This window comes from Macadamia integrifolia, unplaced genomic scaffold (assembly GCF_013358625.1).
Source record: "Macadamia integrifolia cultivar HAES 741 unplaced genomic scaffold, SCU_Mint_v3 scaffold151, whole genome shotgun sequence".
In the NCBI taxonomy this organism is placed as follows: Eukaryota; Viridiplantae; Streptophyta; class Magnoliopsida; order Proteales; family Proteaceae; genus Macadamia; species Macadamia integrifolia.
Genome location: NW_024868240.1, coordinates 733,211 through 749,887, shown reverse-complemented (window position 1 = coordinate 749,887; position 16,677 = coordinate 733,211). Strand labels below are relative to the sequence as shown.

The 16,677-nt window shown below is 37.9% G+C and overlaps 1 pseudogene; it reads left to right on the top strand.

Annotated features, from left to right (window-relative positions):
* The first annotated feature begins 6,913 nt into the window (after positions 1-6,913).
* LOC122064011 lies at positions 6,914-15,611 on the top strand (annotated as a pseudogene).
* Positions 15,612-16,677: the final 1,066 nt, after the last annotated feature.

Genomic DNA, 16,677 nt, shown 5'->3' with positions numbered 1-16,677 from the left:
GAAGGTTGTTGAGAGGTGCTCATTATTTATTGATTTCAAACCAAGAGAACAAAGAAAAGAAAGGGGTTATGTGTTGAGTGGTTTTCTGCTTTGAAGAAGGTGCTTTAATGCCTTAGGAGCATTAACCCTTGTCATCTACCTCTTCTATTATATCCATGGGGTTCATTGAAGACTCAAGAGAGGTGTGGCTTATGTTCGTAAGGTAATATCAATGGGGGGTTTTTGCTATAGTGAAGGAAGAAGGAAGAAAAGTTAAGGAAGAAGAAAAGGGAAAGAAAGGAGAAGAAATGTGTGTGCCATTCTTGGAACTAATGTGAGCTTCTACAAAGGAGGAAAAGAAAGTAAAAAAAAAGGGAAAGAAAAGAAAAGGGAGGAAAGGAAAGAGAAGGAAAGAGAGGGAAGCAAGAGAGAGGGAGAGAGTGTCTGGGAAAACTACTACTGCCAAGGGGTTCTAGTCGATTGTCAATTTTTTGGGTTACAACCGTTCTTGGAAGTTCCAATGAATCCGAGGAATCTCTAGAACATCTCTGAGACAACACTGGACATCTCTTGATATCTCTGGATATCTCAAACAAGGGTTGTAAGCATCTCCAACCTCTGCATTTACTTTCATATGTATGTTTGAGTATTTGTATGTATGCTAGGTATAGGAGTTTGATATTGTAGATCTATGCTAGCATGCGTTTCATTGTAGGGCATTGATATAAGCCCAACTTCATTTGTAATTGGTGTCTAGTGGGTGTTGGACATAGGGACAGTGTGTTCCTTGGTAGTTACCATTACCTAAACCTATTTGCCATGGGTGTGGCCTCTCAGATCATTCTGGGAAAATAGGGGTGAAGACCAATGTCAAGGGTGGAAATTGAGAATGTGTTCCTTTGGCTGCTAGTATAGTCAAAGTTAGTACTTAAGTAGATGTTGAGCCCTGATAGAGGGCATTACTCCGTGCATGTAGGCAACTGGCCGAAGCACGTATTTCCTATGTTATGGTTGTGTATGTGTGCTTTGTATATTGGAGTGGTTGTTTGCAAGATGGTGTGCACATCTGGTAGGCCTAACCACTTAGTGGTGCAATGTGGGTATGCATGTGGCTGTGTATATGTGTATGACAGTACTTGCAGTGTAGGGGATTCGAGACAGCTCTAGCCAGCAGTACAGGCTGTGTGAGTAAGCTCTATGCCGCGGTGAAAATTGTCAGTACACATAACAACTTTGGGCAGCATTGGTAGAATGTGTGTGCATTTGTTAAAGTGCCAACAGTGATCGCCACATTAGGGTTACAATTCAAAAAGGAAAATAATGTAGGAATGGATTTGACAAGTCAAACCAGCCCCAAACTGCAGGAACTTTTAAACTAAGAACAACCAAAACCAATAGCAAACTTATAGCAGAAAATCAGACTTCAGCCACAAACCAGAATTGATAAACGATCTCAATGAACAGTAAACAGAAGCGAAATAAATCAGCAGCAGTCTTAGGATTAAACCAGAAATTTTAATAACAATATAACACCTCCAGTAGGTTCAGATCACAGATGCTAATAGTCCAGAATGTCACAGTAACACAGAACAGAAAACAGAATCTAAATCTGTGCAGGTTTTGACAATCGACCAGAATTGCTTGACAGTTCACTTCAGCAGATCCAGTGGTCTGATTGACCCCAAAATTGGATCGATCCTTCCTCTGGATAGGATTATCCTTCAGTCAAAATATGGAGGCCATCGGATGGCTGGTTCTCCAAAAAAAAACTAGGCCGATAGGAAGGAACACAGAAAAAACCAACCCAGAAATTTCTGCAGAAAAATTCAGATTACTTGCCTGTACTGCTGAAGAAGATAATCCAATAAGAGAACCAGAAAAGAAAAGACCCACCCGGACTTCTCGCCGCAGAGTGTCGATCGGATCACACACCAATCCCTAACCCTTGATCAAACACAAAGGTATAGCCATGGAGAAAACCCAGCGGCAGCAGCATAAAGCTTCTTCTTTTTTTAATTGTAAAAATCGTGGCTCATTAAAGGAGCCATAGCTTTATTTATAATAGTGATAGGGGTTACATAAAATAGAAACTAACTTTAGTTTCCAAAAACTGAAATAGGAAACTAAAAATTAGAAACTCAACTAGTTACTAAATCTGAAAATAGAAACTTACAAAATAGAAAGTCTTGTGACTGAAAATTAGAAACTAATTTAAGACTGAAAATTAGAAACTAAATAACCCCATCTAAAAAGGAAACTAAAGAAAAAGGAAACAAATCATTGAATCCCGTATTCAATCTTAGACCCTCCCTTTTAGACCCATAAAAGTGGTCTATTACACTCAAAACACATGGGATCAAAGGCCCAATATGTATGGAACCCAACCCTAAGTTTATTCCTAATAAAACAAGCCTATTTTGGTAATTAATCTGCATCAACTCTCCCCATCTTGAAAAAATTCGTCCTCGAATTTTGCAGTGATAAGGAGGAAACAACATGTGCGTAGCAACTTTAACCATTCCCAAACAAAATTCTGGTTGCTTGTAGACTTTTGGAAGGTAGTCTTCAAGGTGTGGAGCTTTCTCTTCAAAGAACCATGATGGCATAACAAACTCTATATGCTCAACCTCTGAATCAATACCAACTGTGAGTGTCGTGTGCATAGAGTCGTCAATGTTGGTAACCTTCTCATCAAGGATTGGAGGAACAATCTCTTCCTTTTCATCATGAGTCTCAAAGACTTGTTGTGGAGTTCTTTCAATCACTACCTCATCTTCCACATCTTTAGTCTTGTCTGTTATGCTCTCTTCAATACAGAATCCTTCACTGGAGTCTTCTTCCATGGTTTCAGTCTTGTCTACTATGCTCTCTTCAATGTATAACTCTTCAGTTGAATCTTCTATCTCTTGACCTTCTGTCTTTGAAGCTTCAAGAACCATCTCTTCAATGTGAACCTTGACTTCAAGTTCTTTTGGTTTGAATAGAGGTATTTTCACTTCACATAAAGGAGTTGTGGCTCTTGGGGGTGCTAAAATGTTAGGTTTAGTGGCTGGAAATTTTTTCTTGACCTCCACAGCTTGATAACGAAACCTTCTACCTGGTTGTGCTATAAGTTACTCTGCTCGAAGAGCCTTGTCAAAGCAATCTCTCACTGTATACACATTAGCAACACCAATTCTTCTATTAATTTCAGCTTGTAATCCCAGTCGAAACTGAGAAAGTAATTGCCTCTCATTCTTCCTAATGCCTGTACAAGAATAAAGTGCATCAAACTTATTCATATACTCCACCACAGTCATATTTCCCTGACGAAGAGAGTTCAGCTGGTCTTATATACAAGCTCTGAAATTACGTGGCAAGTACTTATCAGATAGTTCTTGCTTCATCTCTTCCCATGTAGTAGGTTCTCTACCACAGTCCACTAGTTCATACTCATAAGTTCTCCACCAATCACGGGCAGCCTCAACTAGCTTGGCACGAGTTAGTTTCATCTTCCGTTCCTCAGGCAAGTCATAATAGTCAAAATAGTCGTCTAGTGCGACTACCCAATCATAGAACAATTGGGGGTCATATCTCCCATCAAACTCCTTCAGATCGAGCTTGACCTTTTGTGAATCTCTAGAATACCTCTGTTGCACGGGATGCTCAGTCTCAAAATATCCTCTTACATGCTTTTCAAAAGTAGGTTGTGCTACCGGAACCCTTTGTGGTGCTCTCAGATTAGGGTTTGCTCTCCTGTTAGTCAACTGAGCAACTATATTCAATGGGGTTTCTACTTCGGGTGTTGTACGTGAATCGCCAGTAGGCGGTTGTGGTGGGGTCTCTTCATTCAACAACCTGGCATCCAATTCAGTCTTCAATTTAGCCTTCAATTCAGTCCGTAAGGCTTGCTGTTCAGCCTTCATCTCAGTCCTTGTAGTCTGTAGCATCTCCATAAGAGAAACTAGGGTGGGGGTGTTGTTCTCAACCATGCTCTGATACCACTTAATGTAGGGATAGATTTGGACAACCAAACCAGTCCCAAGACTGCAGGAACTTTTAAACTAAGAACAACCAAGAATAGCCAAACTAAGGCAGCAATATAACAAATCAGAATTAAGGAAGAAACAGATTTTTGAAAATCAGAATTTCAAAGCCAGAAATTGGAATTTATGAGTTCAGACTATAAACCAGATGAAAGCCTAACTTAGATATAGGAATAGGGTTCTAACAGACCATAAATCAGAATTTTATCCACAGAAACAGAAGAGGACAGAACTTCCAAAGACTAGAATTTTAAGAAGAAATACTTTTCTGCAACTGAATAATAACTAGGATTTAAGGGATAAAATTCCCAGCTAATGAGACCAATTCAGTGAAGAATAAACCAGCAACCAAACAACAATATTCAGAACAACTCAGATCATTATTCTGGGCAGAAATAAGAATCAGCCAGAATAGGAGAAATATTCATAACTCAGGAAAACCTGGTCTGATTGGATTCAAAACAGGATCGATCCACCCTCTTACTTGGCCTAACATGAGATCAAAATTGGAGCACCATCAGATGGTTTAGTGCTCAGATCAGTAAGGACGATAGGAGAAATCTGGGTTTCCTAAAACCAGAATTATAGAGAGATCAGATCACTTACCTGAGATGGCTGAAGAAGAATAGTAACAATAAGAAGAAGAATAAAACACTTGAAAGGAACCTCTTGTGCTTCACACCGCAGAGAATCAATTGGATCAAACACCAATTCCTTCAGCCTTGATCAAACACAAGACAACTCTTCATGAAGAAGACAATAGCAACAGCCATTAATTTTTTTTTTTTTATCAAAATCATTCTTGGCTTTTAGGAGCCTCCTCTTCTTTATTTATAATGTTAATGGGGGAGGGAATTACAAAATAGAAGGTTCCTCAAAAAGGAAACCAAATATTCTCCTAATACAATAGTTACTAAAAATTGAAATTAAAAACTAGTTGAAAAAGGAAACTAACTACTAATGACTTGACTCAATTAATAACTTGACTCCTAAGGAAACTAATATAAATCAAATCAAGCTCAACTAAAAAGGAAACTAATGAAAATGGAAACTAACTAGTAATCCCGTACTCAATCTTAGAGCCCCCCTTTTAGACCCATAAAAGTGGTCTATTACACTCAAAACACATGGGATCAATGGCCTAACATGTATGGAACCCAACCCTAGGCTTATTCCTAATAAAACAAGCCAATTAATCTGCATCAATACCACATCAGGTCATCACCAAAGCTCAAACTCAGAATCCAGCATCTCCCATTTGATGAAAGGAATAGAGAAATTGGAAAAATGTGGGGGTGACGACGACGATTGCTGATGCCAATGAGCATCTATCTCCACAGCAATTTCGCTTCGAGATATATCTGCACATCTCTTCTCAAGCCCATTGATTACTTCATTCGTTGTTTGGTTCTTTCTTTATATGTTAATGAATGGAAAGTCTGTTTTAAAATCGTCCGCCCTTATTTGTTTTGAATTTTGGATTTCATCTATGATGGATTGGTTATGATTAATTTAGGATTTGAGGTTCAAGATACTAGATAACTCAAATGTTTAAATAATCTCCATGTGCTGAGCTCGCCTTTTTTTCAAGATTAGTTACTCCTATACCGGTCGCTAGTTTTATATACAGTCTTATTGAGAGGGCTGATCATCAACCTTTCTATGAAGAAATCACAAGCTGATAATGGAGTTACTTGGAATAATTTTTCAAGGTTACTATGAAGAGAAAGAAATGGCAATGTATGCCCCACCAACATGATTTTTTAAACTCAACATTGATGAGGCGATGAAGAGGAACCAGTGCAGAGTGGGGGCAGGGGATCTTGGTCTGGGGCTCAAATGGAAAATGGGTATTTGGCTTCTCACCTGGTGTTTGGGCGTCACCACCAATATGATTGATGAGTTGGAAGCCTAGGAGATGGTTTACCAAGATCCATGAAATTTGAAGAGCAAGTTCAATAACAGTAGTGATGTTCACCCAGGTAGTGAAATTTGAAGTTTATGAGTCACCAAATTATTCGTTAGGATTATATGAAGTTTATTCACTCTCCAGCCTGTATCAATAGTGGTCTTTTAAAATCCATCTAATATAGGTTTGCTGCGAGTTTGCGAAGTGGAGCTTGAGGAGTTGAAGTTGATGGAAGGCTACTTTGATTTCGAATCTTTGTCCGTATTTTTCCAGCATGGCTTTCATAGAATCCTAGAAGGGATAGGCTTCCTTCTAGACTGGGCCACAGGTTTGCATATCAGTCCTAGTTTTGGTTTTTCGCTTTTAGTTTCAGTCATGGTTTAAAGTATCTCCGATACCGATACGATACACCCCAATACGATACATGGAATTTTTAAAATCCTTTCGTATCGATATATATCCTACGATACATACCGATATGCATCAATAAACCACTGATACACATCGATATGATACAATATGCACCGACACGACTCTATGGAAAATATAAAATTGAGATGAAATGTACGTTTCGTTATGTATTGGTACGTATCGGTGAGTATCGGTATGTATCGATCGGTACATATTGTTGAGTATTGGTACGTATCGGTGAGTATCGGTATGTACCGATACAGTGTGCTACGGTCATATAATAGCCAAGATGGGTAATTTAAAAAAAAAAACACGATTTTTTGAGGGGTTTTTGTTCCAAAATTGCTGCCAGCCATATTTTTCTTTAACTAAAGTGGAAATCAAGGTTGGGAACAAGGATTTTACATTTATGGGACAACTACAAACCTTGAATTCTTAGTGCGATACCCTCAATTTAGTGTTTATGCATAATACATGTTATCAGTAGTTTTTTTTAACAAATTCTTTATGCAAAAGTGTTTAAAAAAATGTTTCCTATCCATTTATGTGTGTATCTTTAGCGTATCTCCGATATGATACGATACCCTCCGATACGTATCTTAATTTTGGCCTACCGATACGACGACCGATACCAATGCTTTAATCCTTGGTTTCAGTATAGCAATTGGTCCTAGAGATTCCAAACTAGTGTATCTGTTTAAAAATAGTATAAATACATGTATAGGTCACAGGCCACACCCCATGATTTTTATGAGTTAAAGCTTCAATTTTCTGGACACTACTACTTTTGAGGATATGCAATTCAACTTGTGGTTTCCAAGGGAGGTTTCAGGTAGATTCCTTGTCACTACTTTTGTTACACGTGGCATCCTTTTTTTTTCTGTCAAGTTTCCTACTACCTCATTAATCTTATGGATATCAGAATATTGGGTAGAAATCCTTAAATTTCTCTCAGTATCTGTTCTGGAATTGTCGTTTCAATTTTTAATATTCAAGTTCCAGTATTGCTACCCTGATTTTTAGTTCTTCTAGGAGCAAAGTTTTAAAACTAGGGATCGGTCTCAATTGATACCGATCTGGATCGGTCTCAAACCGATACCTATCTTGGTATTTGTCGGGATTGGACAAATTTACCCCTTTTTTTTTGGGTTTTTTTTTAAGAAATTGGTATTTTGGATCATTTTATCCTTATACCTTACCAATGGATCGGTATCGGGTCAGTATCGGGGATCTGTCTTAGACGATACCAATCCAGGCGATCATGACCGATCCGATCCGATTTTTAAAACTATGTCTAGGAGAGACCTTGCGCACCAATTTAGAGAACTCATATTTCAGTTATCTGTTGCAGGATCTATTAATAAGAGCAACACTCGACCAGGAGTTCAGTTTGATCAGGTCAGCCTACTGTAAAATATCTGGTTTCTAATTTATTCTGAATTTTTGAGTTTCCTGTTTATTCTCCTGATTCTGGAGATTCTGGTTAGCAGGTCTGTGCTAGATTCTTAATCGGGGCTGTTATTGCATCTCATTGACCTTGTGAAAGCAGTGGAGATTTTCTGATTCCTCTGTTGCTGAGCATCAACTTTCTTAATGCTGGTGTTGGCTGGATCTAGTGGAGGACCAAGGATGATTTTCCTGAAAAGTTCATTTTCCATATGAATTATATCGGGGATGATGAACACAGATTTACCCTCAACTTCTCCAAAGGTATTTTCTTTGCTCGTTGACACTAATGGAAATCATCTCTTATCCTTTCACAATCCCTATCTAACGATACACTACTTGTAGCCTTGACAGAAATAAACATAATTTTATTCACTTTCTGGTTAGTTGCTTGTATTAGAACTACTATTAGATTGGTTAGCAACGTTCCAGAATTTTTCACCTACTAGGTGATTGATTCAACAGATCATGTCAATCTGGGCCTGTGGTTCATACCAAAGGTATTGCATGTTTTAGCAATAACTTTTCGGTTATGTGATTCATGTCTGAGTTATAAATCAAGTACTAATCATATCTGAGATAAAATCAAGTTCTAATACGTGCCAATTATCTTCATGTATGGGACATGCATGGTGGACTCTTCTCCTGGTGTTTGTACACACTGGATGGAATCAGGTAGTGCATAGCTATCTGGACTGTCCTGTAGTTTTGTGATCTTGTAGCTCACCCCTTAGTTTGTCTTGATAAAATGATCTACCTGCTTCTTTGTCCTGAATAATTTCCCATAGATTTTGAGTTTCTTGGATAAATTGACATCGAACATTTGTTTATTAGCTTTGAGCATTTGAAAATCTGAAGAACTGAACATTTTCCCATTCCCTCATTTTCCTCTGTTGACAATGCTTCTGAGGCAGTTTGCCCACAAGTGTCCCTGGCTTAGTAGCTGGCTCATGCCTGATAGTACTAAGCTCCAGATTTATGTAGTGGAGACTGTGGAGTATCACTTTAAGTTACTATGTCTGATGCAGATTCAGCACCGGAATAGGCTTGTTTTATTAGGAATAAGCCTAGGGTTGGTTCCATACATGTTGGGCCTTAGATCACATGTGTTTTGAATGTAATGGGTCACTTTTATGGGCCTAAACTAGGGGTATAATGGTTGCATACGGGATTAATGATTTCTGTCCTTTTACATTAGTTTCCTTCTTAGTTAGGTTCAATTTAAGTTATATTTCTTTTCTTAGGAGTCCAGTTATTAGTTGAGTCAAGTCATTAGTTGTTAGTTTCTTTTTTGAAATTTCTTTTTTTTAGTTTTTAGAAACTATTGTATTAGGAGAATATTTGGTTTCTTTTTTTAGAACCTTCCATTTTGTAATACCCTCCCGCATCAACATTATAAATAAAGAAGAGGAGGCTCCTCAAGCTCCAACGATTTTGTGAAAAAAAACTATGCTGCTGCTGCTGCTTCTTCTTCAGGTGTTCTTCTCTTCAAGACTTCATCAAGTACTCGGTTGCTGATCATCCAATCAGGTACTCAAATTCTGTCCAGATAATTAGAAGGTTCTGTGAGAGTTTTCAGAATCTGCCCAGGCCAGACCAGCCATCAGTTTGGGCTGAGTTTTGGATCGAAGGTAGGTCCTACCTAGAGGGAAACTGGAACCAAAGGGGAGTCTGTTCTGTCCAGGGGTTTGAGAGATATTAAAAATCTCCCAGTTTTTGTCTTCTAGTGATTTCTGCAGTCTCTATCTGAAATCGATAGGAGTTTTTTGACCTTTTTCTGACTCCAGCAATCTCCTGTGATTTATTACATGTCTGATGGGTTGTGTGAAGTTTATTCCAGTCCTGGATAGTCTCTATTTGGTCACCTACTGATCTGACCTAAGAAGTCCTAGTTAATTGAGATCGATAGCTTCTTGTAGTTTTGTCTGCAGTTCTTTATAGTCTGATTTCCTGTGCGTGTTTTTGGGTTGGTTTATGGTTTTTATTTGGTTAAAAAAAAAATCCTGCAGTTGTGAGCCGATTTGACTTGTCCAACTCAGCTTTACATTAAGTGGTATCTATCGATCTCAGAAAACAGAACAGATTAAGTCAAAATATCCATTCGGGCAAAATTGTGGGTGATTTGTGTAGCAGACCAACCAGTGGTCTGATGGGGCCCAAACCTAGATCTAACCACCTTCAGATGGGGCCTAACACTCAACCAAAAGATGGAGATAATCAGGTGGTTGAAAGCCCTTGAATCAGGGATGGATTTGGGAACAAGAAAGAGAGTTTCAGAACTGGAGAATAGAAAGTACTGCAGATTAGTAGTGTGGTTTACTTGGGAATAACTGAGATGGAATGATACCTTGGATGCTTGAAAACAGTCAGAGAAAAGATAATAAAGTAGAAGAGGACCTCTTAGAATTCTCACCGCAAAGAGTCAACTGGATCAAACACCAGTTCCATCAGAATGGGCTATGGTAATTTGATCTGAACCAGAAATGGGCCAGCATTGAACTCTCCTTTTGACAGCTCGATCTTCATATGGTTATTTGATCTAGATTGTACATCAATTAATTTTTTTTTTGGAAAAATTCTGGTTAGAACAGTTCCATCAGAATGGGCTATGGTAATTTGATCTGAACCAGAAATGGGCCAGCATTGAACTCTCCTTTTGACAGCTTGATCTACATCAGAATGGGTTATGGTTATTTGATCTAGATTGTACATCAATTAATTTTATTTTATTTTTTTGGAAAAATTCTGGTTAGAACAGTTCAACATGGGGTCATGTGGGTGAACTCATAATTACATTTGGGAAAAGCTATATGTTTTGAAGCTTCTTTTGAACCTAGTCTCTTGGATAACACAATTGTGTCTGTCGTGGTTCATGTGATATTGTTGCAGACCAAAATTTGTTTGTCAAATTTCAACCTAGAGCACTCTAAGCAAGTGGTTAAAAGGTTAGTTTAAAGTTCCATAAAAGTATGGTTAGTCCACGATATCCGAACAGTTTATAGCAAGATATGGTGTAACTTGCATGATGATTTATGTTCCATGTCCACTGCCTTGCCCAGACCAAAAAAATCAAAACAAAAAAAGCATACATCAGAGAAGTCAGGTGGATCATAAATCAGAAACAAAAGCAACTGAGAGAGCTGCTCTTTATGGTTGTTATGCCCATTTTACCATTATACCTTACTAGTAGATTGGTACGGATTGTATCAATATCGGTATCAATCAGGATTGTATAGATTTACCCTCTTTTCTTTCTCTCTCTTTTTATTTTTTTATTTTTTTTTTTTTTTTTTATATATATATATATATATATAATTGGACGTTATGGACCATTTTACCATTATGCCTTACCAGGGGATTGGTATGGATTGTATTGGTATTGGGGATCGGTCTTGGCCAATATCAATCCAATTGGGGCGATCCTGATCGAGACCCAATCCGATTTTTAAAACCATGATGGGTAGACCCAGATTCCCTTGTTGACATGACAAGTTTCAGTTGTCTGTGTAACAAAATATAGGACATAGACAATGTCAGGTGCATACCGAAATGCTCGACTGATAAATACGGGGATGCATGGATATACGTGAGCTGATGTTTGATTTAATGAGTCTAAATTTTGACATAATGCCAATCTAAACTATTCCCCAGATATCCTACAATCAAAATGACCACATCACTCTTCCACGTGGCAGAAATAGGGGTCCACAGTGATAGACATTATAAGATTTGGTATTTATGTAATTTCATAAAAAAATATTTTACTCAGTTTTGGCTCTTACACATGGTTATTTAAGGTTGAAATCTGACCAATGAAGGTGGGAGTGGGGTTCCAGTCACATAGATGCCAATGAGCTTGACCTTTTGATGTAAATGTTTCAAAATACTTGTATAATATTGTAAGTTCCAGTTGCTGTGGACTTCTGCCTAGCGCATTTGGTTGCGCCCTGGAGGTCATTCTGGGGAGTCTTGGTCTCAAGTTCGAGAGCCCCTCCCACACAATGAGGCCTGGCTTTGTACCTCATCCCCACCCCCACCCCCACCCCCACCCCCTCCCCCCCTTCAATCCCTGCCATGGGCTGCCCCCTTGGGTGCCCAATAAATTAATCTGGCCCTAGTGGACATTGTAGCCGAAAAAAAAAAAAAAAAAAAAAAAAAAAAAAAAAAAGAAGGAAAAAAAAGAAAAAGAAAAAAAGAAAGAAGAGTTCACCTGTTGCTAGGTGTTGAGTTATTGGTGAGACAATATGTGAATCTGTGTTATGGAAAAAAATTTGGCTGCAGCGAAGTAGCTGCAACCCCTGCTGATAACCAATGAAATGGAATAATTTATCTTTCCCCTTGGATTCATAAATACCCTCCTAGATTTTGGTATTTTCAAAAACACTCTTCTGGATAACATTGAACATGAAATTACTGTAAAAAATAGAAGGTGATATATCTGTCCATTGATGTGCATTTGATGAGACTTCACAAGCTTTTGAAAGTAGGATTCTGATTCATGATAAATTGTTAAGGATTCTGATTCATGATAAATGAAAAAGGATGATGCTAGCTTGCATTTGCATTTCAGCATTTGATTAATTAATTGGTTAGTTTTACAGAATCGCTGTGTGAATATAATAGCCAACCTCTTCAATGCACCAGTTGGAGATGGTGAGACAGCTATCAAAGTGGGTACAGTAGGATCATCAGAGGCGATAATGTTGGCAGGACTAGCCTTCAAAAGGAAGTGCCAGAACAAGAGGAAAGTCGAGGGTAAAACCTATGACAAGCCTAACATTGTAACTGGTGCTAATGTGGAGGCAAGTAGCATCAATGATATTACTCATCCACCTTATTCTTATTGTCGTTTTCATATTCTTCCATTGTGGATATAAACTAGAACAATGTTGCAGAACTGTTTGCAGGTCTATATTAATTGCATATTATACTGACAAGTAACATAGATACAGAGAACATGTAACCACAACATTTCAACCTCTTTGAATGATCCAAATAATCCAATTCATAGTTTACTTCTCAATGGTCATGTTCAATGGTCATGAAGTGCGGGCAAGAAACTTGAAAGGTTATGAGTACTTTGGCTTTTTGGATCCCAATTATAGTTTCTATCAGGAGCATTAAACATGGCTTGTATCATGTTTGCCAAATTATTAGCGCTGATCAGTATATGAATTTTATTCAACCACCCTGTACCAATGGTCCTGTTAAATGTTCTGTATAGGTTTGTTGGGAGAAAATCGCAAGATACTTCGAGGTGGAGCTGAAGGAAGTAAAATTGAAGGAAAGTTACTATGACATGGACCCTATGAAAGCGGCGGAGACGGTAGATGAGAACAACATTTGTGTAGCAGGCTAGCAGCAATCTTGGGTTCAACACTTACAGGGGAGTTTGAGGATGTCAAACTTCTAAATGAGCTACTCACAAAGAAGAATAAGGAGACTGGTTGGGACACCCCAATTCACGTGGATGCTCCAAGTGGAGGATTTATTGCTCCTTTTTTGTACCCTGAACTTGAATGAGATTTTTGCTTGCCTCTGGTGAAGAGCATCAATGTCAGTGGCCACAAATATGGTCTCATCTATGCTGTGTGGAGGACCAAGGAGGATTTGCCGGAAGAGCTCATTTTCCACATCAATTATCTGGGTACCGATCAGCCCACATTCACCCTCAAGTTCTCTAAAGGTACTATATACATTTAATGAAACTTGCCTCAGTTAAGTTTTTATACCCTCAATGCTTCTGGTCCTACTACAAGAATCTTTGGCAGAAATTTTGAGAATTTTTTTTCGTGAAGCTTTCAACTTAGTTGTTTGAATTAGAAGTGAGAACTACTTTTGAAAATGGTTACCAATGCTTTGAATAGATTATTGGTGGGTTATAACATTTCAGCCCAGGGATAATGGTGTTATGTTCATCTCAAATTTAATTAAGCAGCCTGATATCTATTTGTAGGGCTGCTAGTGGCTGAAAACAAGTTTTAGCCATTTATAAAATCTTAATGGTTCATTTTGTGGATTAGAAGGCCGAGGTCTAATATGTTCCATCATAAGATGGATGATCCTCATATATGGGACGTGATGGACTCTTAAGTAAGTTTCATATAGACTTCTTGAACTAGCTAGTGCACAATTAAAAACTGTCCTGCTGGTGTGTACTCAGCCATCCATTGGATGATCTTGATGAAATTGAGCACTATTAGACACTATTTGCAATAGCCGTAATGATTTTCTGGGACATACCAATAAATCAAATGTTAGTTTGAAATTTATGATAATTAGAAAATCCAAGCAACTGAAACATTTCTACTAACCCTTTTTCTGTATTTGTGCCTACAGGTGCCAGTCAAATAATTGCTCAATATTATCAGTTAATTCGATTGGGCTTTGAGGTAATCTTTATCAACTCTGATACAATTAGTAATGGCTGTTGTAGTGTCTCTTGGTTGAAAGGGTATCCTTATCAGTCACTTCTAGTCTTTCCTGGTTACAGTGCTTCTGCGACAGGAAGCCAACAACCTCTCCCTCACAGAACTGTTGTTCTTGCCTAGTATTACTAAGTACCAGATTGATGTTGTTCCAATGGTTTTCACTATTTCATCCCATGATAATTAGAAGAATTGTGATATGCTGAATTTTCAGTATACCATATTTGCATAATTTTCTTGTGGATCCTGAAATACTAAAAGAACAGGTCATCATCCTCCTAGGCTTACTAGTTACTGAGAAGCATAGTTTCTAAAGCTGGACCAGGCTTTAACCGAAAAAGTCATTGGTTCCAGTTCTGTCTCTGGTTGAAAAAGTGCATGATTATATACAAGGTTCTAGGTGAAATTCCCTACAGGAGCAACCTTTGTGATAAAACTTTGCTGAAGTGAACCAGTGAACCATTTCATTTTCATAATTCTTTTTTTCCAATTCAATTTCCATTTTAGCAATCATTTTGATTAAATGGTTTCTGACTGGTTAGTCTCTTTTGGCTGGGCACACCCAATGATGATCTTAAGAAACTAAGAGAGGCAACCTTATAATTTTTTTTTTCCTTGAAGGGGTACAGGAATATCATGGTAAATTGCATGGACAATGCAAAGATGCTGAGGGAAGGATTCGAGAAGACAGGTCGGTTTGATATCGTCTCAAAGGATGCAGGAGTACCCCTCGCCGCCTTCTCTCTTAAGGATAGCAAAATACACACTATGTTTGAGGATTCAGAAAGTTTGAGGAGGTTTGGATGGATTGCCCCTGCATACACAATGCCTAAAGATGCAGAACACATTGCTGTTAGTCAAGTGGTGATTAGGGAGGACTTCAATCGGAGCTTGGTGGAGCGACTAATTTCAGATATCGAGAAGGTTATAAAGGAGTTAGATGCACTTCCTAGCAGGGTTACAGCTAAAGTTGCTCGCGTAACAGGCAATGTGGAAGAAACAGTAAAAGGTGGGATAGTTGAGGTTGCAGTCAAGAATTATGTGAAAGATATCCAAGAGGAGGTAACCAGGTATTGGAAAATGCTTGTGGATCGTAAGAAGACTAATGGGTCTGTTAAGCCTTTCCTCTATTTCTCACTTCATGGATGTTAATCTTTCAAGATTTTGTATCTACTTGTATGGTAATAAGACTAATATTAAGGTAAGTTTCATGTAAATGTGGTGTTAGTGATTTTTTTGGTCAGTTGCCTACTGGGCTCATCTAGAAGTGATAAACAAGGTTTGGGTCAAACTTCTTGAGCCATTGTGCTTAATGTCACATGTATTTCGCTTTTGGATTAAACAAATATATGTACGTTTTGCTGTAGCAGACCTCATTTAGCTGAGTTTTACTTATTTGTTGTTATTGTGTTACTTTCCTTTCACTTTTATTTTACTTATTTGTTCTTGCATGGATCTATGTAGCCAACCTCATTAAGTCGGGGTAAGGTGAATTTGTTGTTGTATTGTGTACACCTTCTTGGTGCTTTGATCGACTAAAAATAATGGAGAAGTATCTATCTGATAGATCATCGGGCAATTAAGTTTGTCAGGTTTCAGCCTTAAACAGGGCATGGGAAGGGGTAAGTAGTGAGTTTAAATTTTCTTCTCATTTCATGAGTGTCAAAATTGGTGGTGCTTTTGTGAATTTGTTATTTTTAGCACATTTTTGGCTTTGTTTGGCTGCAAGGGAAATTAAATAGAAGGAAAATGGAAATTTTGACAATTATTATTTGTCATAGTTAGAGAAATAACTCGACTTTCTTACCATATTTAGCAAAGATGCTTTTTAAATGTAATTTTTAATGGGAAAAAGATCATTGTCTGGTTGTTGTGGTCTTACACTCACGCAGAGCCAATGAGAGCATATCCTAGGGCATCAACATGAATGAAATTTTTTTATTTCAGAGGGGGTGAGGTGATAATTTTGCATACCCCTTTATTTGGGTAGATGAATCACTCAATCATATAGCCTTCTTTTCTCAATTTTTATTTTGCTTTTCAAATTCAAGGTATTTAAATGCGAAGTAAAGTGAATTTTTGTAACCAAATATGGAATGATTTGGCGTTGGTAATGTAATCCTGTGGAGTAATAATTATAAAATTTAAATTTTACTTCTCGTTTTTTTAATTTCCCTTGTAACCAAATGGAGCCAAGTATTTGTCTTAATGAACATGCTCTTAGGCGCTCCCCCCCCTCTTTAACTTAAATTTAGCTCCAGGTGATTTCAGGCAATTATTCTACTTGCTTCAAGTTGAAACTTGATCACTGAGATAGACAATCACATGGATTAGCCATCATCTCCCATAATGCGTAGGTTGAGAAACATCTTACTCTTACATGAATAAATAATTCTATAACCAGTTTATAAACAACTGGTAATTTAATTTCTATTCAATTTTAAATTCAAGATCCAATCAGTTGACATCACTAAAAAAA